Genomic DNA, 22,295 nt, shown 5'->3' with positions numbered 1-22,295 from the left:
TTCGGCCCGTACCAGCGCTCCTGCCTCGGAAAGGAAGCCGTGCTTCTCCTTTCTTTCAAAGCGAATAAAGCACAAGCAGGGGAGGGGTTTGGCTCTCGTTGGTTTGTTAAAGGGGATGTTGCTCGATCTCAGCTGCAGCCCGGGTGCCCTACAGGACTGCAGCAACGTATAGGGGTGTGCAGGAGGGTTTCTGTTTAGCAGCTATGGCAGGAGCCAGGGGAAGAATAAACGCGAGGAAGCAAACCGAAGGTTATGCCTGAAATGAGCATTCCCCAACTTGACCATAAATACGTAATCACTTATAAAACAGATAAAGCAGGACCGCGAGGTGCGAGCCAGACCTTCTGTGCGGGGTTACTCCATTTGAGAGTTTTACCTAAAAAGTTGTTTTAAAAATCCCAGATCTGAGGAATAAACCCTGAGTTTATTTGAGGTTTGCACAAAATGGGGGACAGGGCAGCAGGGTCTGCTCAGACACAAGCGGTGGAGCAGGAGGGAAGGGCCACCAGCAGCGGCGCTCCAGCGGTGGGCAGGATCAGGCCCTGACACCTTCCTCCACCACCCAGCCCTGGAGAGTGGATGGAAACCTTCACCAAACCCGTCTGAAAAGGCCCCAGTCGTCCACCATGGGTTTCTCCCCATACCCTCCTCATCTTCCACGTCTGGAAATCTTTGAACAAAAATCTCTTTTGAAACATTTCCAGAATTTTCCCACTTTGGCCCAGGCAGAAATACTGCAAGAGCAACCTTGCTCAGGGAAAGATGAGTGTTGTCTCGTGGTCAGAGCTCAGGGTTAGTGGTCAGGGGCTGTGGGTTCTCATTCCAGCTTGGCCACTGAATCATTTTGAACCCTTCGCTAGTCACTTCGTATTAGCACCAGTTAGTAATTTTCCGTCGGAATGATTTTTCTGACAGAAAACAGCACTTTACAAAACCGGAATCTTTGTGAAAATTGACTTTCCGTTGGGGATACCTTGCATCTAGACAGGCAGGGAAAGGACGTTAGACCCAAACTGAAATATTCATCGCTTCCTTGTGTTAGTCCAAATGTTTTGCTTTGAATAGATTTTTTAAAAACAAATACCACCCTCCTGGCTGTAACTCCGAGTCAGCTCACTGCGCCGTGGGAGTTTGTGCTCTCATGCTCTGCTTCGCGCCCCGGGAGGTCTGCACCTCCTGTAGCGGGATGCAAATGTCTCTCTCCTGAGCTGTGCACATCACGGTCTGAGTCAGACCAGTCCCAGCATGCGGGACCTGGCCCCTGGGAAAAATTAGCAGCGGAAAGGACTGGTCTGACTGGGGGAGTGGGCCACGGAGAGAAAGTATAAAGTGCATGGACACAAGCTGTTTCACGTTAGTTCAGTGATCCAAAACGAAGTGCTGTGACTGTGGATATACCAAAATGTTTTGTGCAACTGAGAAGCAGTAAAATGAAACCCAGGGAAAAGGACCCAAGTGTTCTTCTACTATCCCTGACAGTCAGATCCTGTAAACTCTTCCATAAACACACTGAGCTCCAGTTTATAGTTCTGGCTCTTCACCCCCCAACTATCTTCCTTCTTTACTGTTTTGTTCCAGAATCCCATTCCTCTGTTCATTAAAAATAAATTTTGTGATTTCTGTGTATTCATAGCTGGCTGACACTTTCTTTTAGTATAAATAACACTTGTTCTCCTCCCACAGTGTATTTATACACACAGTTTAAATCCCTTCTTAGCCTTTGTTTTGCAAAGTTACACATTAACCATTTACATTTTCTTTCATAGCAGCAAGGTTTGGACTACCTAATAATCTTTCTCTGCACTTGTTTCAGTCAGAGTTCATCTTTTCTAAACATGAGTGATCATAGCCTAACATCACGCATAATGTTCAAAGTGATGTCTTGCTAGTGACTTGTACAGTGGTAATAATAATTTCCTATGCACGCTTTTAGTTACAGACAGGGATCAACACTGCCTTTTTTACTCCTATATCACACAAGTATCTCAGTTTATCCAGGTCTTTTTCCTCTCAAATTTATAGGAAAAAAAAAAAAAAAGGATATTTGAAATACATAACATTCCCTTAATACATTTTTACATTTCATTACACTTCTCTCACATGGTTTCATTCCAAGTGGGGTGACAAATGAAAATATTTTCAAGAACAGTTACAGTATCTCCAGTTTCCAAAATCAAAGTCCTGGAAATGCTATTTTTTAAATGAAAGAATCAAACACCCCCATGACCATATGAGACTTATTTCATTACTCCTTTGAAATATTCCGAAAGCTAAGGATTAAGAGGTGTTATATTAGTGCGGAATAATGATGATTAATTTTTGTTTCATTTCAAATGCAGGAAGAGTAGATATGTGTGCTGAGCATCTCCTATAACTTCAAAATCTATCTGTAAACCTGAAAATGTGATGTGGATTTACATACCTTAAATGAAGCACAAGACCATTGTAGTTTTGCTTCAGTTAGTACTGCTTTATACAATCTTCCTCCCTTTCCAAGATTTTGGACAGAATCACTTAAAAGGTATCCTTTTACCTTTTCATTTGAGAGTAACTAATGAAAATTCCGTTTTAAATGAGCTTTCTGTGAGACAGGAATGTTCTTTTTTTCGTGATTACCCAAAGCCCGTATTTCAAGCTACAGCTTCAGGTAGCGTAAATCAGCCTTGCTCTGATATGGCCTGCAGTCCTCTCAACCAGCATCGCAGAACAATTTAGTGTTTATAGATGACAGTTGGCATCTTTGAAATATTCTCTTTTACAGAACTAGACTAGATGTGACACTTGCTGGAGAAGAAATCTTGCATAAATCTGTCTGAAAAGACTCACTTAATCATATTACTTCACTAGCAGTGGTAACCTTTGGAGGCCAAAGTCCAGACAGGTTGAGAAATGGCACATGAGTACATAAAGGTGACAATTCCATTAACTGCAATCAAAGAGGGAGGTGAATGGTGAGATAAAGACAAATGACTTACTCTACAAAGAAAAGAAAATATGTGTGTGAAGGGGAAAGATACAGAACGAACGTTTTCCAGCCTTGTCAAGGAAATAAAGATCCAATCCCGCTCCATTGAGATCAACACAAAAACATCTCTCTGCCTCCCCGAATGCAGGATTTGGCCCAGGATCCCAGCCTGCTGGAGAATGTTAGTGCGACCTGTCATGTCAGGAGCACACGTGCACAAGTGAGATGTCGCAGGAGAAAACTATATGCAGAAAGTCTTACTGAATTGCCCACCATAGCCATGCCGGAAATGCCAACGCTAGCCTAGCTTTGAAGTCAGCAGGATCTTTTGCAAAAATAAGTGGAAAAAACGTTGGCATTTCTGAATGATTCAGAATTCTCAAATGTTCCAGCCACGATCTTTCAGTCCAACTGAGTGCACCCCAGAGGATGAACAGGAACTGCTTTGGGAGTTTCTTTTGGGCCCCAAATCAGAAGGCGTGCGTACGTGTTGGTAACTGAAACTACCACCACAAGAAAATCAAAGTTCTTAGGCGAGTTCAGTGCCAAATTTCAGCACAGATGAAAGAGAGATTGGTGGGATGTATTCTCATCCCATATCCTTCAGTGAGGCCAAGGATGGCATAGATAGCACTGCTAAGACAAGTTCACATTACCCAAGTTTTTTCAGAGGAGGAACCTTAAAGAGAGTAGCCATGCTGGCTACAGAGTTGCTTTCCTACACTGGAAATAAAGCCACAAAGAGATCTGATCTGTTATCTTGCAAACCTTTCTAAACTTATGTCAACGAGGAAATGAATAACATAAATCCACCTATGTATCCAATCTCTTTCTCTTTTGCAGTTTTCCCACTTATATATAGTGTTTTCAGGAATTTCTCTGCAGAAATCCTCATCTACATCCAATGCATTTAGCAAAACAAAACAAGCGGATAAGCAAATGGCTTTACTCATAGAAGCAGAGCTGTAAAAGAACTGGATCTTTGAGCATTCAAAAATTCCGCTTACTTAGGTATTGATTAACATAACAATTGAAGGGGAGAAAAGATTTATAAAGGATCATGTAGCGTGTGCTTGCTTCGGCAGTTTTTACAAGCACCTAAAGTAGTTTTCAATCTCATTTTAAGCAGGATAATACTGGTGTAGGAAATTGAAGCTGGGAAATCCTCGGGATGAAATGCTTACTGAACTATCATATCAAGACTGTTCATTCACACAGGGAAACAGAGAAGTAAAAAGCAACTCAATAATATGTAATGACAAGGGATTTTTGAGTGGAAATCTAAACTCTCTGAAGAGTGTATAATAGGAAAAAAAGGAAATTTCCTTTGGGGGACTTTTTCTGGTTTTAACAGAGATGTTAAGTTACCCTTAGACACTAGAGCAGCCAAAAAGGAAAATCCCTGCTTTCCACAGCTGTAAATATAACTAGCAAAATAATTCAGATTTCATCAATCTGTGACTCATTTGCTCAAGTTTTGGGTAGCTCACCTTTTAATACAAAAGTCAGAAGCTGATATAAACAAGCATACAAGATTTCACGCTCCACCGAAATTCCAGTGTCTTGTCTAGGGCCGGTTCCTGCCTGCTCTCCTGGCTGGATACCAACATCCTTTATTCTCGAGGGAGTCAGCCTTCCAAAAAACTGCTTGGCACTTGAGTCGGTGCTGCTCTGTTTTCCTAACGCTCAGTGCAGGCAGGATGTTTTCAGACTCTGGTACCCAACAGTTAGGCATTCCAGGGAGCTCGGGGATTTTTCTTTTGAAACCACACTGCCAATGCCCTAAGAATAAGTGGGGTTCTGTGATACCGTGTGATCCTGGTGGGAAGATGGGATGACTTTCTTGCTTGTATAGGGATGCACAAAGGGAAAATGCACATGCCACCTTTGTAAACTCTCCTTCTGCGGTGTGAATGCTGATAATTCTGGCTTTAAGTCATGTTTTCATCAACTGGCTCCCCTTTGGGAAGACTGCCAGATCGCCACAGATTAGGCAAAGGAGAAGCCCCCCTTCCAAAGGCTCGGCCAGAAAAGAAGCCCACAGCTGCAGTGTGGCAGAGGGGATGCTCAACAGTCTTTGCACACATTTGTTGCTGTAACCACTCATGGTGCCAGCACGTGAAAATGTCCTCTTTGCTCCCCGGTCTGTGCACACATACAACTTCTGCATATCCCTTTACACTCCTTAAATATCAGAAATATGACTTTATCATTAACATTTATAGCCAAGTATTTCCTGAGGCCACTGATGGCAGGGCCGGCTACAACCATGCAGCCTGTACCTCGTGGGACAGAAGCCAGCCAGCAGGTGAGGGCAGGCAGGTTGCAGTTCGGGGGCAGCACCCGACTGACCCCTCACTGCCCAGGAGCCGACGTACGGCCCTGCTCTGGCTGGCAGGCAGCTTCGTCGGAGCCGTCTTCCCTCCTAACCCTATGGCAAAATCCAGATGTGCAAAATCGCGAAACCACAATGTGTTGAGCTGGAAATGAATTTCACAAGCCAAGCTGCGAGAATCTGTTGAGCTCCTTACATTTCACAATACCTTACATCTCATTAAAAGTAACTAGCAGAGGTTAAATATTTTTCTGCAACATCCTCTCAAGACTTTTGAATTAGTTTATGTGAAGTAGTTCGTTACAAGAGGTGATCTATCATACAGCGATGCCAAAATCCAGGCAGCATGGAGAAGGGCAGAAAAAGGCTCTAACCCTCCGAGCAGCATGTCTTGTCTGTTTCCGTGGCTGGGACTTCCTACAAAAGGCAGATCCTGTTCTGCCCTTTGAATTCAGACGCTCGTGAATACAGCTATGGAAGTCAAAGTACCACCAGCATCTGTTCATTTGTAAAAAACATCATTGTCTGCTCTCCAAGGACAAGACTGTTAACTGGAACCTGTACTTTCCAGATTATAAACAATATGCTGCCTTTCTCCTAAACTCATTGCAAAATGTACAAATGACAATATAAAGCCAGCGCTGTCATCTTTTAAAGGCTGAAATTCAACAGGGGCTCATTCAAGTACATAAAAAGAAGTTTGCAGGGTCATTTAGCCACCTGCAAATCACACACAAATAAACTAAAGAGCACTAGAAACGGGAATAAAATCCCCATATATGTAGCTAGTTCCTATGCAGTTACATTTTCATGCTCTGTACACAACCCAAAACAAATTGTCTGCTTATAATTAAAACACGATACCGATTCCAGAAGTGTTGCCCCTAGGGAAATAATTTTATACCAAAGGGCAGATTCAGCCCTGGTGTAGTATTTCTGATTTCATGGAATTACACCATTAAAGAATTTTGCCCCACATCTTGCCCACACTGATGCAATTCAACTTCTAAGGGACAGTTATGGGTTTCCTCCTAACTCAGGCCAAGTTTCTGGAATAAGGAAAGTCTGTGAGAGAGTCAGCTGGAGGGATGTTTTAGTCTGGGATCTAGGGACATTCACATAGTAGAAAACGTCATAGGATTTATATTGCACTTCTTGGACGTCAGAATTTCTTGCTTTTTCTTCTTTCCTTACAGATTCCTTGTCAGTAGGTAGTCACAACGAAACAAATACCAAAGAAAAGTAATGAAACAATTAGAGGCAGCTGTGAGTAGAAAGACATTTGGGGATCCAGTTAATTCTGCTTCATTTTTGCTACATAAGTCTATTTTCTAAACTTAATGTATTGCCTGAGCTTGTAATATATAATAACAGAGTGTCTGCACCACTCACAACTTTAGAAAAAGATATAAAATGTTAGTTCTCCAACATTTTATGTGACTTCAAATATTTGGGGCATGATTGATCTCACGCTCGTCATAGTGCTTTGGACTTGTGCTTTGCCTGACATAGAAATCAGAATGCACACAGTGATGCTCTCACTGATGTTGAAAACTTCTGACTTCTGAGCAGAATCAGTGAAAAAGAGCTGGAACACTTCCCTCCTCCGGGGGCTAACCTGCTCTTCCCTGAAATCATGCAGCTTCATAGGTCATGGCCCAGAAAACAGGAGTTTCCCCAGCAGTTCCTGTCAGTCCTGCGTGTACCGGGCACCGTGACAGGGGGGCTGCAAACACTGGAATTGGGATGCTGTCAGGGGACTGGGGGGAGACGACTGCATTCTCTCTGCAACTGTTTGAGCTGCCAAAAGAGTGAGGCAGATGCCCAGATTCTTGCTTAAGGCTTCCCGGGAAAATCAACAGTTTTGAAACCATATCAGAACCAAAACTTCAGGAAGATTACTCAAGCTGGAGTAAGAAAAAGATGGTAAACATAATAGAGCCATCAAAGGTACATTTTAAATTTCTCATTCTCATTCTTCACATTAATCTGACAAGCCTAAAGCCTTTCTATAAATCAAATGGAGCAAATGCTATCAGTACATTAAAAGCTGTATAGAAGTAGCAAGGTGGTTGATGCCCCATGCCTGTCGGTGTTCAAGAGGCATTCGTGTAATGCTGTTATTAAAGTGCTTTAACGTTTGGTCAGCCCTGAAGTGGTCAGGCAGTTGGACTTGATGATCTTTGCAGGTCCCTTCCAACTGAACTATTCTAAAATCTTTGTACAGAAGTTAAAAAAGTTTTTGGCACAGAAGACAGCTGCTATTCAGAGCTCCTTCCCGGGCAAAGCACAAGCAACAGAGGGAAACTGTTTTAAGCATTCTTTAAAAATCACAGTACTACATCACCGTTGATAACCTTTGGATTTTACAGGTTTTCTTTCTGAAGCAATGATAAAACCGTCAGAGCTTTAATCAACTTTTCAAATCATTGACCAGTCTGAAAAACCGAAAGTGAAATAAAAAGCAAGACAGAACAAAAATCAGAAATACTGTACGTTCTTGCCATTTCTGCCAGCCACAGCAATGAAGTGTTGCGATGAAGCAAGATAAACATCTGAGGAAGGAAATAAATTGTAGCTGTAGTCGTATTTTAGGCTATTTGATGTCTGATTGTTTTCAAAAACAGGAGGACGAGGCTGCTTGTGTAACTCCACCCTCCCGAAGAATCGCCAGGATCGTTGTTTATGAGCGTGATCGACGCCGCACCAGCCTCCTCACCTACCGTATGTCGCAATCGTGGAAATACCACGGGATGTTTTAATCCACGGGATGTTTTAATCCACGCCTCCTTCCCATCGTCACCTGGTGCGCTGAAATTAACATCTTGGGAGACACAGGACTGAGGAATTAGGATGGCAGATAATTATCCCATGGGCTGCATTTCCCTTGGCCACAGGGTGAGCTGCTGGGAAGCAGGCCCACGTGTGGGGCACAATGCCAGCGCGATGGGCACGCTGCTGAGAGCACAGGGGCCTGCACAGATCCCCCCAAGGTGGTGACAGCGTTTTGGGAGGGAGTCCAGGGGTCAGAGCACCTCTATACGAGCTCGTTAATCCATCCTGATACTGGAAAATGATTGCTGGCAGAAAGAGGCATAACTATCCCATATTCCTATCACTCTGGGAGGGGGATAATTCAACACTAAGCTGTCCATACCTTTTTTAATCTACTGACACAAATCAGTAGATCTTTTCTGTTTTCTTCAAAGGGAGTAATACTTTAACTCTGTCCACTCATTCGTTTGTATATTCTACTGTTATAACTCATTTTCCCCCCAAAAAATCTCAAAGTAAACTGAAGAACTGGGGAGGAAAATTAAGCTTTTACTGAATTAGTCAAGTTTTTCAGAGCAGGAGCTCATCATTTGGATCTTCTATTACAATCTCATTGGCTAGTGCCATGCTTCAAGTTTACTCAGTATTTTTTCCATACTTTATTTTTAAATTGCAGCTGAATATTTTAAATAGTAGCTAAAAACTTAATCTAAAGCTAATTTGTGTGCATTTTTTGCCTTAAAAAAATAGCCATCCAAGAGTTACTTCCACAGCACCAAGCTTTAGGAGGTCAGCTTGATATGGAAGGAAAAGTGTGTGTTACTGTTGCTTTGCTTTAGTATGCTAGTGAAGGGAAAGCCCCTTTCTTAAAAGAAAGACCTCCAGGGCTGAGACTTCAGCTGCTCCACCTTGAGCTAGGGAACTACTTTTCCAAGCTGCTGCCTGTATCGGGCTTCCAACCAAAACTGAATGAATGCAAAGGAGGAAGCATGATGTACAACAGGCTTAAATATATAGAGGCTTCGAGGTTTTTGGAACATCAAACCCTTCACAGTACAAAATATTTGCAATTTGGTATTGCAAGCATTTCCTTTCCCACTGGAAAATTAATTTATCATAGAGGAATATATTGCAGTCAGACAGTATTGCAAGCTGTTAGTGTTCTTGCTACATTAACTTGTTCTCAACCAGAAGAAAATTAAAGTGTAACCCGTGGTGAGGGCAGTCTTTGTGAAATTACTCCCTCTTATATCAAGTTCCTGTATATTCAGGGAACCAACTCAGAGGCTCAGAGCAAGGCTAAGGATCTCAGTGGTATTTTTGGCCTTTTAATTACGGCCTTTTCAAGGTAATCCATATCTTAGCTGTGCCCTAAAGTGTTATATCTCCATTTGTAACCTGTTGCCATATTTATTCCATATGACCTTGCAACAGCACCCCGGAGCCAGTGGGGCTTACTGACTGCAACTCCTCCTAGCGCAGCTTCCAGCAATGCCTCCTGGTCATTTGCAGCTTGTTTAGCATGCAAAAACCCACACTGGTTCTCTGGGTTGAGTAACCATGTTCTTCTTACGTCCCTGTCCTTAATATTGGGTAACAGGAAGCTAGGGGATGAAACAACCTATTAGATTTTGTTTCTAAGGCCCCGATTCTGTAAGCTGTAGTTGTACGGGGGTATCTGCTCTTTGACAACAGTTCCCATATTGTGTTTCAGCCAGGAAGATGGATGTACCTTACTTAAAGTGAGTCATTCACTGAACCTAGGCCAAACTCTGAAGCAAATCTGGGCCAGTTTATTGCCTCAGGAGGAAACCTGGTTTTTGCATGAATTAGATGTGAAAATAAGCAGAGCCTGACTGACATCTTCTCCGAATTCCAACTGCAAGGGTAAAACCCAGCGGGCATCAGCCTCAGGCATGACAAAAATGAGGAGGGGAAAATGAGGCTTCCTGTCTCCCCTCCAAGAACCAGAGACACACATGTTACTCAGAACTTGGAATAAATTGTTAATTATTTATACACTAATTAACCAACGTTTATAGAATGTCTTACACATGTAAATTGCTGTAAATACGCTTACATTTTTCTTGCAGTCTCCAATTAAATGAACTTTCATTCTGGAGCAAAACAATTCCATACCAACTTGTTACACCAGTTCTTTAGCCAGGCACTTCCTACAGCTTTGCAGCTAATGGTCCCAGCTGAAGCTGCTCTATTGTATTTCCCTGCAGAAATTTCTGTGCTGGTTTGTAGCTGCTTTAATTCCATCACAGATCACATTCTGTTTAATGATAATTTGATTTTGCATTGCAAGACCCAGATGTACATTAGGAGGTCACAACCTTTCCATTTATCTCTTAAAGTAACTATTTTTTCCCCAAGTTCCATCAGGTTAAAACAGTTAGCAATTTTTCTCCTTGAAGTGTCCCTTCAGCTTGGCCAAGATATATAATAGATCAGTGTAGCTACGAATGCATTACAACATTAGTCATCAATTAGTTTTAAACCATCACTGTAATATATCATTTATCTAGCTTGCTGTAGCGCTATTGTGAACATTTAATTTTTTTAAGGCATCTTGATTTTTTAACCTGACGGCTGCATCCCCCTTTTGTCTCCTGTACAGACATCTCCTCTAGGAACAATAAAAATGAGATTTGTTTGACCTGCACTCAGGGTTCGTTTAAACGAGATGGATTTTAATTGCTCTGCCTAGTCTACCAGACAGCTTTTATGTAATATTCCAGACATTTACGCACTGTCTTTTCCCTTGCTGTAAGCAGGTGTGTGTGCCCACAAATGCCTGTAAAGCAGCTCTTTCTATTCATTTCACATCTCTGACGATCCTCTGGGAAATTGCTTACTCTGAGGTATCATTGGCATCAAATTAAGGGCCTCGGTCATTGCAACTTCTTTTTTCCTAAGGCTGTTTTCTTTTGTCTTTGAGATTGAACTTTTTGGGTGGCTCATTCTCCAAGGACTTTGCTGAGGACTGTGTTCCTTGTGCTTGCATTGCTGTCACACAGCACAGGTGACTCACCTCTGCCTCTCCTGGTAGTGAGAATGCACACAAAGCCTTACCTGTCGCCCCCAAAATCCACATCGTCCTTCGACCATTTGCAATGCATTTGACTTACATTTATGGTTCGAAAGAGTTTGGAGTGCAAGATAACCAAGGCGGAGAGAAGCATGCCTACGCCGCAGATATTCAGTATCTTGAAGGATCTCTAACTTCAATTAGTAAGTCACGCGAGCCACTTATCACAGCATTGACTCAGGGCCCGAAACACCCTGACTCCTCTGCCAGCTCAGAGTGGAGGCAAGATGAGCTCACATTTGCCCACGATTTGCTGAACCTTATTTGCTCCAGCTGCTCCAGCAGGGAGAGGAGAACCTCATGTAGGGAGTTCTCTCCCTGCTGACTCTCCTCTTCCATGGGTGATACAATCTGAAGATGATGTCCTCTGTCTTTCCTCTTCCCATTCCTAAAAAGGAAGATTTGGCTGTCCCAGGAGTTACCAAATCAGCACAAAAAAATGGGCCTCCTAAGCAGTTATTTGTGCCTGCAGCTGGTTCTGGTCTAGTCTCTGTTGGACACACACATGTACTCAATTCCCCTTTGTGCTGGATGCCTATTAAAAGCACAATCTGCAAGTGAGGAGGGTCTCTTTTACCATGTCAGTGGAAGTGAAATACGTAAATCTCCTGCATGCTAAGGGAGAATGTGTGTTTAAAATGCTTGGGAGAACAGCTGTGAAAAAGAATAAGTGGTTTGTATTATGCTGCACAGTGTCACTGATCCAACGTGCTAAGCTGATCCTCATGTAGTACATTGTGCTTGCTCTGTCCTTGTGTTACACTGCCTACTGCTTCCATGTGTGGGTAACTGAAAATGCACAGCATTTCAGACAGCACAGAAAAAAAAAAGGGGGCAAAACTGGCTTCTTCTGCCACTATATGACCGGCATGGTTCACAGCAGCAAGGAAAAACTGGATTGGAAAGAGCGATTCCAGCTAGAGCCCTGTGTAGTGAAACCCACTCCAACTGGGTTGGAGTGAGGCTGGTGTATGATGATAGGTGAACCACAAAACATTTAAATAAAATAAAGGGTTCTGTTGGGAGACTGTGAAGTGAAGTCCCACTTCCTTTCCTTAGCACCAAAAGCCAGGGAACAACATCAGAGCACAGGGCATTCTGCACAGCTCAAGGGATTAGTCTTTCACCTATCTGAGCCAGCTCCCGAGGCCCAAAACTGCGCAGTTTCCCTCCAAACAAGAGAGAGAAGCAGAACACGTTAGATGTTGATTATGGCATCAATAGAAGAAATTCAGCTGCTACATACACTGAGAGAAATCTTAAAATACTTTAACATGATATAGAAACTACAAACAGAGCAATGACATCAGGAGAGAGATGGGAAGTCCAATGCACTGAATTTGAATACAGATACAAAATTCTTTAACTTCATCTTATGGTTTTCTTCCTAGGGCTTGTATATCCATCAACAACACACCGTATTACTCACTTCTCTGACAGAAGCACTGAAAATCAGAAACCATTTATTTAATACCAAACAAAATCAGAAGTAAGGCCTGGTTTCAATGTTGAAATACAGATTTCTAACCTCTGAGGACCAGGCGCAGCAGAGGTGGAGCGTTGAACAGCTGTAATGTGCACCCAGGAGTCACATTTGTTCAAAAAAAGTCACATTACTTAGATTAATTGGATGTGTCCAGCTCATCCCAAGTCCACTTAAGCCTTGGCAACCCTCTAGCTCGAAGGCTTAACAAAAGTATTAATACAAGTATTCCTTTATATTATCACATTTACATAACAACTCCCACCTTTGCAGCCTAATACGGATTCTTTGGAACATGGAGAACTATTGACTCATAACTGGATGGGGGGTGCCAAAACCTCCCAAATTTAGAGATGTTTGGAAAAAGAGAGTTTAGTTCAGGCCCATCCACAACAGCAAATTAAACACAAGTCATCATCTGTGTGAGTGACATTTTCAGCATGTCCAGAGCCTGGCATGAGCTGACATTCCTTCTCCCAGTAAGATTTACGGAATTTGCACATTGAGAAGTATTGAGATAAACCACGGTCCAAGGGCCAAGTGCATAAATTAGACCTGTCCCCTCCCTTTAGTACATTACATATATACACACTGTAGGTTGGCTAACTATGCTTTTGGCAACTTGAGCAAGTTTCTGTGAGTGTGTGTTAACAGAAGGGGAGTTTGTGTCATACTCATGCATTTACATTTTCTCTTCAAAGACTTTGTTGCAGGGAATATGTTGTACATCATTTTTCTCTCCATTCACATCAGATACTAGATTAAACAGACAAAAAAAAAAGCGTATTATTAAAAGTTTTGGCACATATTGCTCTTTCACAGCACAAATTGTGTCACTTGTAGATCAGATTGGTTTAAATTAGGCAGGTCAATTTAAGGTCAGCAAGAAGTGCCGGGTTAGCATCCTCAGAGACTGAGGTCCTCTCCTGATACACAGAGTAAGTCCAGATCAAGGAGTGTCAAGTAAAGCTTCATGCACAACTCTTCTTCCATAGAAGACAGATGTATTTCCTCAAGAAAACCAAGTGTTCACCCGTTCCTTGAGTCCTCTGTTTATACAGCAAAACCAAATGACCAGTTGGCATGCTGGAAAGGGGACTGACACTACCAAACTTCTCCTTTAAATGTTGTCAAGTTTTTTCTATGAGCTGCATCTTTGCAGTAGTCCATGTACCTGTGAAATATTTGAATCACTGTCTTCCATGTGTCAAAATGATGCCATTTCTGGGCTGTTCCATCTTCCTCCCACAGATCTACCACATTTTAGGTAAATTACATGGCCTAAAAACCCAAATATGGGTTGTAGCTCTGACTGGGTCTTGGTGACTTCTAAAAACGTAATGCAGTGAATGCGACTAGGAAACCCACACATTACCCCAAAGGGATGCAGTTTAGACTCTAGGTGTTCAGCTTTCAAACTAGATTATCTGTGGCAAAGCTTTTCTCTCCTGAAGAACCGGGAGAATTATTTTTAATTGAAGGCTGAAAGCCTCACATAATCAGATGACACAAGAACTAGGGCTTTCTGAAGAATGGAAGACACTGAATGATTTTGGATTAAATCAGGAAAGAACTAAATGCTGTTCCTAAGTCTCCTCCTGAAAATGAATTTCCAGCAAATTCCTCCTCCTTGCAGGCCTCCCAATCAGTTCAAGCCCTCTTCTTGCAAAATTTCTTCATATCCCATCTTCCAGACTGTCTGATGTATCTGCTCCCACTCAACTTCTTCACAGAAAGCCTTTCCTTATGTCCATGGCATTCCAGCACCATGGTGTTCCTTGGTGTCCCTTTGAGCAGCTGGAGGATGCGCTGCTTCACACAACCTGTTGGGGCTCTTCCCACCACGTCTTCAGCCCCTTCCAATGTCTCCTGTGCAGGGTGAGGGAGATGAACAGCAGAAGCCATTGCAGAGCATCTGACAATACTGGGCAGAGGGTCAGAGCTCAGTTCCTTCCCTTAAATCCCATGTTCATCTCTTACCAAGCAGAACAGTTCTAGAAACGACATCCAGAAATTAGCTCATTCCAGAAATACAAGTGTCAGGAAAGGCTTCCGTCCTCCCAGTTCTTTCTAAAATTTTGTCCAGGAAAACAAATCGATCGCTAGGGGATGCCTTTGGGAGTTGGCAGAGCCTAACGAAGGGCAGCAGGGAGGAAATCCTGCATGCCTGTCTGCCAGAGCATTCTGTCCTCTCCTTTCGGCATTGCATGTTCAGCCCCGGTGCAGAAGTGGCCAGAAGAGGGGAGGTGGATTCACCTGAAGAGGGAACAAAAGTGATGACAAATAAAGCAGGCTGTCAGACTCCAGCTAGCGCACGGCAGGAGGACTCGGTGCCATAATGGTGCGCTCTCCATCCATCCCCCTGGAGCACGCGGCCCTACTGCTCAGTGCTGTGCCCACCGGCACCGACAGGGAGGGCTGGTGGCCCCGGGGGATGGGTCTGCTGCTCTGCTGTAGTTGGGGGCCAGAGTCCCAGAGCACCACTGCCTCCTACAGCAGTTCCCTCCTCGGCTTTGTCCTCCTGATTTCGCCTGTGCCTCATCAACAGAAAGAGATTTGCTGCTTCACAGTCCCTTCCCTCCTCTGCAATTAGGACTGCACATCATTAATAGCCCCCAAATATAAGCCTGAATGCAATTCCCAGACATGCCGCCCTGGAGACTCTTTCCAATGTGCATCACATCTTAAAAGAAGTGCTTTCTCTGAAGCCACTCTGTCCTTTTCCCAGTAACAGAACAGCCTGGTAGCAACCACAGCAAACTCACAGTAGGAAAAATAGCATTAGAGGAGCATTCAGTGTTCACAGTAATCTCCTCTACTACAGTTTAGCAGAAGTGTAGCTGGAATGGCCTGAATATAAAAACCAGTCCTTTGAGCATAGCAGAAATTGCCGCCACAAAATTATGCAAATTCCAGACCTGTTTCTGTAAATGAAAATTTTCCAAGGGAGAACATACAGAGAACAGTCATACGCTCTAGCCTGAAGGGCCGTCAGGAAATTCAGGGTTTAGTCCCAGCTCTGGTCGCAGACAGGTACTTTGGCTCACTCTGCTTCCAGCCTCAGACCAAAACGATGATAATAAAAATCACAATGAAAGCAATAGAAAAATATTTGCCTAATTATTTAGCATGTGTTTGCATGCTTTTGGTATGTTAAACATGAGGTTGCTTCTCAACCTACCATCTCAGGACAGATAGAGAGGTAGAAAGTGAGTAGGAGAACAGGAACAAAACCTAGGACATGTAGTAGAGAATTCAGTTCCGTAGAGAAACATAAGCTGAAATGCTTATTTAAGAAAGGCTTAGTATGCAAAGACTCAAAGCCTGCTGGAAAAAGTCAGGGAGTTCATACCAGGAACGTGGGCTGTGACGCAAAAGGAAGCATGGAAATTGTGGGACAAGCAGATACTTGGGTGGACAGGGCTGGAAATACCGGTCGAGCTGAGGGCAGGTACCATGACAGGTGTACAAAGGATGATGATGAAGAATACATTTTCGGTTTGAACGGTGATGAAGCATGAGTCCTGCTGACTAAGAGCGAAACAGCACAGACGGCGACTGTTAGATTCTGCTGCTCCAGGGCAAGACGCGTCGGCCGGCACCTCAACCCAGGCAACACCACCTCGGAAATAACGCAACCGCTGCGAGCTTTATCTGCGGATCTCAGCTACTGCCAAAGCCGTGCTGGGAGCCAGGCACCCGCCTCAAGAAGACATTGCCCCACGACTCTTTGACATGGCACATTTACCAGCAGGTTCAACCAGAAATGCACTGAGCCGTGCGTCCAAGTCAATAGGACAAAGCCACGCAGGAATAACCGTGAGTCACCCTGGCGCAGGAGTGGCACCCCTGCCCGGAGCCGCTCCCTTGGCATCCAGCGAGGGTCTGCCCTAGATCAAGTTCTCCATCTGAAATATCAAACCCTGCCTCATCTGGGACAAATTTACTGCTTTGATCTTTAGACCCCCTCTTCTGTGGACATGCCAGATGAGGTTTCCTAAACACTCAGACATCCGTGGAGACAGAAATATCGACACGAATCAGTGCAGAGGTATGTCACCTTGGCAAATTTAACTTAATACGTCCCCTTTGTGCTTTGGCAACTTTCACCTGAAGCTGGTTGTATGATTTGTCGTACCAAATTAAGTATGATTCAAGAACAAAAATAATATGGAGCTGAAGAGGAACGGAGGTTTTCATACTCAGTGAAGTAATATAATAATCACCTATCAAGAAGAAAATACATGACAGATGCCTCTGGCAGTAAAATTCTTAAGAGCATCATGAGGTATGGGTTACAAGAGAAAAGACAAAGACATAAAGAAGTACAGATTAATTCAGTCATGGCAGAACAGCAAGAAAAGCAGCTGGTTCTGATATTCATATTGACAAAACTCTGGCTGGCCATCAAATATACCCTTCCCACCCAGAAATAATTTGGACTTGAAGGGAGCATAAACATCCCTTATCATTCTATATCATTAATTACCAATTCTACTGGGTGTCCAAATGCCAGAACATTAGTATCTGAATTCCAATATGATGTGGTCCTAATCATCTGAAAGTAACTATACTCTCTGCCCCATGGTATACTGCGTACGGTTCATGTAGGGAGAAGCATGACCTGCCATATGGAAAATATCAGTCAGAATAAAATATTTTTATCTTACGTTAAGAGTCATTCACAGTCTCCCACTAGTGTTTGCCATAAAACCAAGAAAAAGTGAGGTTGTTTAAGCACTATCTAACTCAGAGGCTGTGAATGGATGTCCATCTAGTTTTACTGCAGTCTGGCGTAGTATTTTTTAATGCAACACACGCATTTAGCAGTCTGCAAATTCCATGGATGATTTCAGTAAAAGTGGGAGGTTATGCTACCAAAGGAGAACATGAGCCAGAGATGTTCTATTATCCGTATCCTATTAAAGGTCAGAGAGAGCTCTTACCTCAGTGCTATAATGTGACGAGAAACTTAATTGAAAATATACAAAAAGGTCATTAATAAAGGTTATTAATAAGGAGATGAAGCCATAGTAAATTTAATAGAGCTCAGAGAAGGACTTTTTCTAGAAAGAAAAGGTTATATAGATAGATAGATAGGCCTTTAATTAAGGTGTATTGCTGGGTTAAGTGTAAATTTTCCAAGCAAGCAAGAAGGTAGAAAACTGGTAATTGCTTTCAATTTATATTATAAAAATCAGTCATATTCATTTTGCTTCCTCTGACAGCTTTACTCAATTCTAAGCTTCATTCACTTAATTGGAAGGGAGATTTCTTGGAGTAAAAACACAAGGAATTGAAGAAAGAGACAGACAGATTGCAAGAATTGAATGAACAGCACTTCAAATGAAATCATTTAAACCCCTTGTCCAAGATTCTCAATAGATTCATGTTTGCTGTCCTCAAGAGATATTTATTATCAAAGCTGAGTAGGAAAAGATTGGAAATTATATCAGAAATGGTCTTACTGAAAATTGAATCCAAAGAACTCCCCATTTCTATTACTACAATAAATTGTCCACGTCTCAAAATTAGCACAGACTAGAAACTCACACATTTCTCTCACAGAGACCTCTTGCAATAATGGTACGACTCAGTCAAGTATTACCAAAAGGTACTCATGCATAAAAACTGTATTTGCTTCAAACACATTCTTCTCTTTCACTTGTTCACAGCCAAGAGTTATAGAAAGGAGCATGTTCAAAGAGAGCATTGTTGTAACTATTCATACAACACTTTTTGCATAAATTGGCCTCAGAAAAAATGTCTTATAAATGTGATGAGTCTTTGTGGGTTTGGGAGTTATCCAGTTACGGATAAGGAAACAATACTTGGTGACTTAAGTGGCGAGTAACAAGCGGTAATGATAAGAACTAACGTTTATAAGTGTAGTCCTGGAGAATAATCTACAAGTAATTCACAAGACTAAATACACTGTCAGAATCACTTGCTGACTACTTCCGGATAGTAAATCTACATCTCTTTTGCAGGTAAATTGCCTTTAAAAAGAAGATTAAACTGGGGGGAGGGAGTGGGTATTTAATTTTTCAGTGTGAATATTCACACAGCCTCAGTGATATCTAGAAAACTGCCAGCCCTCCTTCCCCTGACGGTCTTGCACAGGACAGCTGTGCAAGTTTCCACATTTACTGTTTATGGATAAGAGAGAGAATTCTGTAATTATAATCAACCAAGGTACACTGAATTTTAATCTTCCAACACATAAATCAGAGTAAGTGCATCAGGAATACTCCTGGCTCGGACGGTGTGCTCTGCTACAGACAAATGCATCGCCAGTGCAGTGCATGTCTTACTGGGATCCATAAACAACCACTTGAAAAGGATCCACAGCAGAAAGAGGATGGTAGAAGTGGGGAAGGCTGAAGCAAGACTATGATAAGTGGCACAGAGCTAAATCTCTCCCTGTCAGAAGACTAATGATGTTAAAGAAATTACTCCACAGATGGTTTTGGTCTACCATCTTTAGCTTCTGGAGGGAAGTGACATGGGATATTACTCCATCATTAGATGGAAAGAGAAGATTTAAAAAATCCTAATGCTAATCATTTAGGAAATAAAAAATAATCATGTTTTGAAAGTATTTAATACTTTAAGTATTCAAAGTGGTGAGCAAGCCTTAACTAATGAAATAGCAAGGTGAAAGTAAAACCTCAGATGCTAGGTTGCTAATAGGAACAGAGTAATAGATTGGATGGATTATCTTTAAACAATGCAAGGCTAAAAGAAAACACCAAAACATTCCTACGTTAACATGAAAGGAATGAGATCTCAATACATGAAGCACATTAAAGCTAGCAACAATAAATTTTTATCTGTCAGCAGGAAGCGAAGATAGCTCTCCAGAAAGCACATGGAGGATTAGGGAGAACAGCAGACAATCGGCAGTGAAGCAGAGAAAAAGCTGGGAACATAATTGTAGAGTGCTTGAGGAAATCCCTAAATCCATCGGTATTAAAGCATTTACAATGACTTTTCAATTTTGTGGCCAATCTCACTATCGGTAGAGCTCTGTCATCTATGGCAGTGGATCAGTTCTTAATGTCAGTAAGTCAAAAAAGCCTTAGAGAGGTTTGAAGTTATGCCATGAAATGCACTTATGGTGGTTTGCTAAGAAAAATACAGGTAATAGCTACTAGTGGGCCTTAGCTGCGAACACAGAAACAAGTTAAAGAAAGGTAAGACACTGTGAACCTGAAGCATTTCAGGTGCTCCGTAGCAAGCAGGAGCTTCCAGAGCTGAGTGATACCTGCTGCAGCCGCGAGGCTTGGCCCGTCCTCTGCCTCTGCCACCGATGTGCCAGACAACTGCTTGTGGAACTACGTGGGAAACTGAAACAGCACAGGTCTAGAAAATCCAGATAAAAATCAGAGAGAGGGTATCTGTTTTCATTAGGTCGGATTACTTCTCTAATCTAATTTACAGCACGGCTCCACAAGCAGTTGCACAGGCCCCAAGAGGAGACAGTAACCTGCAGCGTGAGGGCAGAACTGAACTTCTAAGAGTAGAAGGAACTTTGTAATGGGGCCTTATTGCTTTGCTTTTGTTTTCAGTAAATGCAAAATAAGATGCCTTCGGGAAAAGAGAAGGAAGCTAACTTCCTTTATCCAAGGGTAAAAGCGAGCATCCAGGCAATTATCACGGACTTGCTGAAATGTTGTGTCTTCACATCCTACTGTACTCTTCTCACTAGCTCTGAGAAGGACAGAGCAAGCACATCAATTTGGCACTAAAACGCAGTTCTGATAAACCTCCACATTTGCTTAGAATTAAGCCCTAAAGAGAACTTTTCTGGTATCTGAAATAGAGCAAGATGTGAAAGACTTGCAAAAGCTGAAGATATATAATGGAAACTCCCCTTGCTTTCAGTAGGGAGAGTAGATAATGTGTAAGAGGGAGAGAAAGGGTCTGTGTTACTTCAAGGAAAAAATATCCAGGGTTCTTGTCCAGCCAGACAGATACAGCTATTCTGAACTGCAAGGACCCCTCATCCCACTCTGTACGAGCTTCTGCCAGCAAAATGAGAGACCTTACACCACATCGCCGTTGTGCAGTGACTCTAAAAGGGTGCAGCATACTCAGAAAAATGCAGCTGTTAAGATCAGCTTCCTCACTCCCTCTTTTACTTAATCCTTTTGCTTGTCCATATGTTTTGAAGCAAACCTGAAGCTCTGCATCCTAACGCTCAGCCAGACACAGGGAAGTCCTGCTCAGCCAACACATCCAGTCACCATGTCACAACATCCTTCACCCATCCCTTCCCCTGCCACCCCCAGTGTATCTTTGCACCTTCTTGTTTGGATCTTTCTCCTACAGTTTTAAACCTCTACTTTTTATCCATGTGCAAAGTCTTTATGCACACAGGGTGGCACCTTATTCTCTGAAGAGCTCCTTTCCTTCATGAAGCAGAAGTCATCCAACTAGCCAACATGCTGCATTTCTATTTAGAGAGGGACAAACTCATTGCTCTCTAAGTAGTTCCCTGAGCACTGGGACAAAATAAATCCACTTCCCACTCTGCCTTTTCTATGTGGACTCTCTGACACAAGGGTTATGTTTGTGTTTCTCTCATAAGGGACATTAAAAGGATCCCTCTTTCTTTAATTGGCCAGATTATATATATATATATATATATAAAATATTATATTTTCACAAAATCTATAACAAGTTTTATTATGTTATGGTTTTGACCTCAACTTCCTAGTCAAATTTGGTTAATTCAGCCAACAACTTTAAACGTTACTAGAAAGGGAATGCCCATGCACATACTGGTCATGAGTCTCGTTTCTTTAGAAAACTTGGCTAAAATGATCCTAGCAGAACTTACCTTTTTTGAGGACAGTCTTCATAAACAAAGATAAGATGTTGAAATATCTAACCACTCTGGTGTCATTGCAAGTTGTGCGTTGTTTTTAGAGAAAACTGTGCATACTAACTAAAGCAAAAGAAAATTTGGCAAAGAACAAAACAGCATCAAAGTACTGTTGCCTAAAAAAATGATACAACCCATCAAAAGCTTGTTTTGTTTCCTGACAGATTTTTTTTCTGTGATTGTCTAATATTTTGTTTTGTTGGCGGATTAATTTCTCATTCAATAAGTTACAATATATTATGCATGTTTTTTACCAGTCCTGTTCATAAAACAACGTTTTTCCAGATTTCTCATTCTAATATAAGAAAAATAAGTTTCCAAAATCAAGTATTATGCAACAACAAGCAAATAATGTAGAACATTTTTGCAATATGGTAATAAATTAAAAAATCTGGACTTTGTTAGGGCCCATCCCAAAGCCCTGTAATGTCTGTGGAAAGACTTCAATCAGATTTGATCAGCCCTCATAAATACAACTATTAGTTCAGACTGAAATGTTGATAGTGCAACTTGGGGCTTTACTTAACCTTTTCACAAACAAGCGTCAGCAACATCAATGAGACTTACGCATGTACAGGCGTGGGCAAAAAGCAAGCACACTGTCGACATCAAGTCACCAGCTTACATAGCAAATGCTGTCCCTAGGTGAAATATCTAGCAAACTGTCAGTTGTCCCATCTGATTTTCTTCCCAAATAACAATTTGCAAGCACCAGGACACAAAACATCACTGAACGATACCGTAGGAAGA

The 22,295-nt window shown here is 42.2% G+C and overlaps 1 protein-coding gene across 12 annotated transcripts in view; it reads right to left on the bottom strand.

The window, feature by feature from the left end:
• The window catches only part of FGGY (FGGY carbohydrate kinase domain containing), a 280,468-nt gene that overhangs the window by 139,570 nt on the left and 118,603 nt on the right, over nucleotides 1–22,295 (bottom strand). Inside the window, exon 1 of one of the 12 annotated variants that reach the window (XM_067001670.1) lies at nucleotides 13–727. The exons of the other annotated variants lie outside the window; for them this stretch is intronic. The gene's annotated coding sequence lies outside the window, so the exon portion shown is untranslated. Of the gene's footprint in view, nucleotides 1–12; nucleotides 728–22,295 lie in introns of those variants that run through there. 12 annotated transcript variants of the gene reach the window in all.

The sequence above is a fragment of the Anser cygnoides genome, chromosome 8 (genome assembly GCF_040182565.1).
Source record: "Anser cygnoides isolate HZ-2024a breed goose chromosome 8, Taihu_goose_T2T_genome, whole genome shotgun sequence".
Taxonomy (NCBI): domain Eukaryota; kingdom Metazoa; phylum Chordata; class Aves; order Anseriformes; family Anatidae; genus Anser; species Anser cygnoides.
The sequence above is the reverse complement of the archived record's forward strand: the minus strand, read 5'-3'. Positions and strand labels throughout refer to the sequence as shown.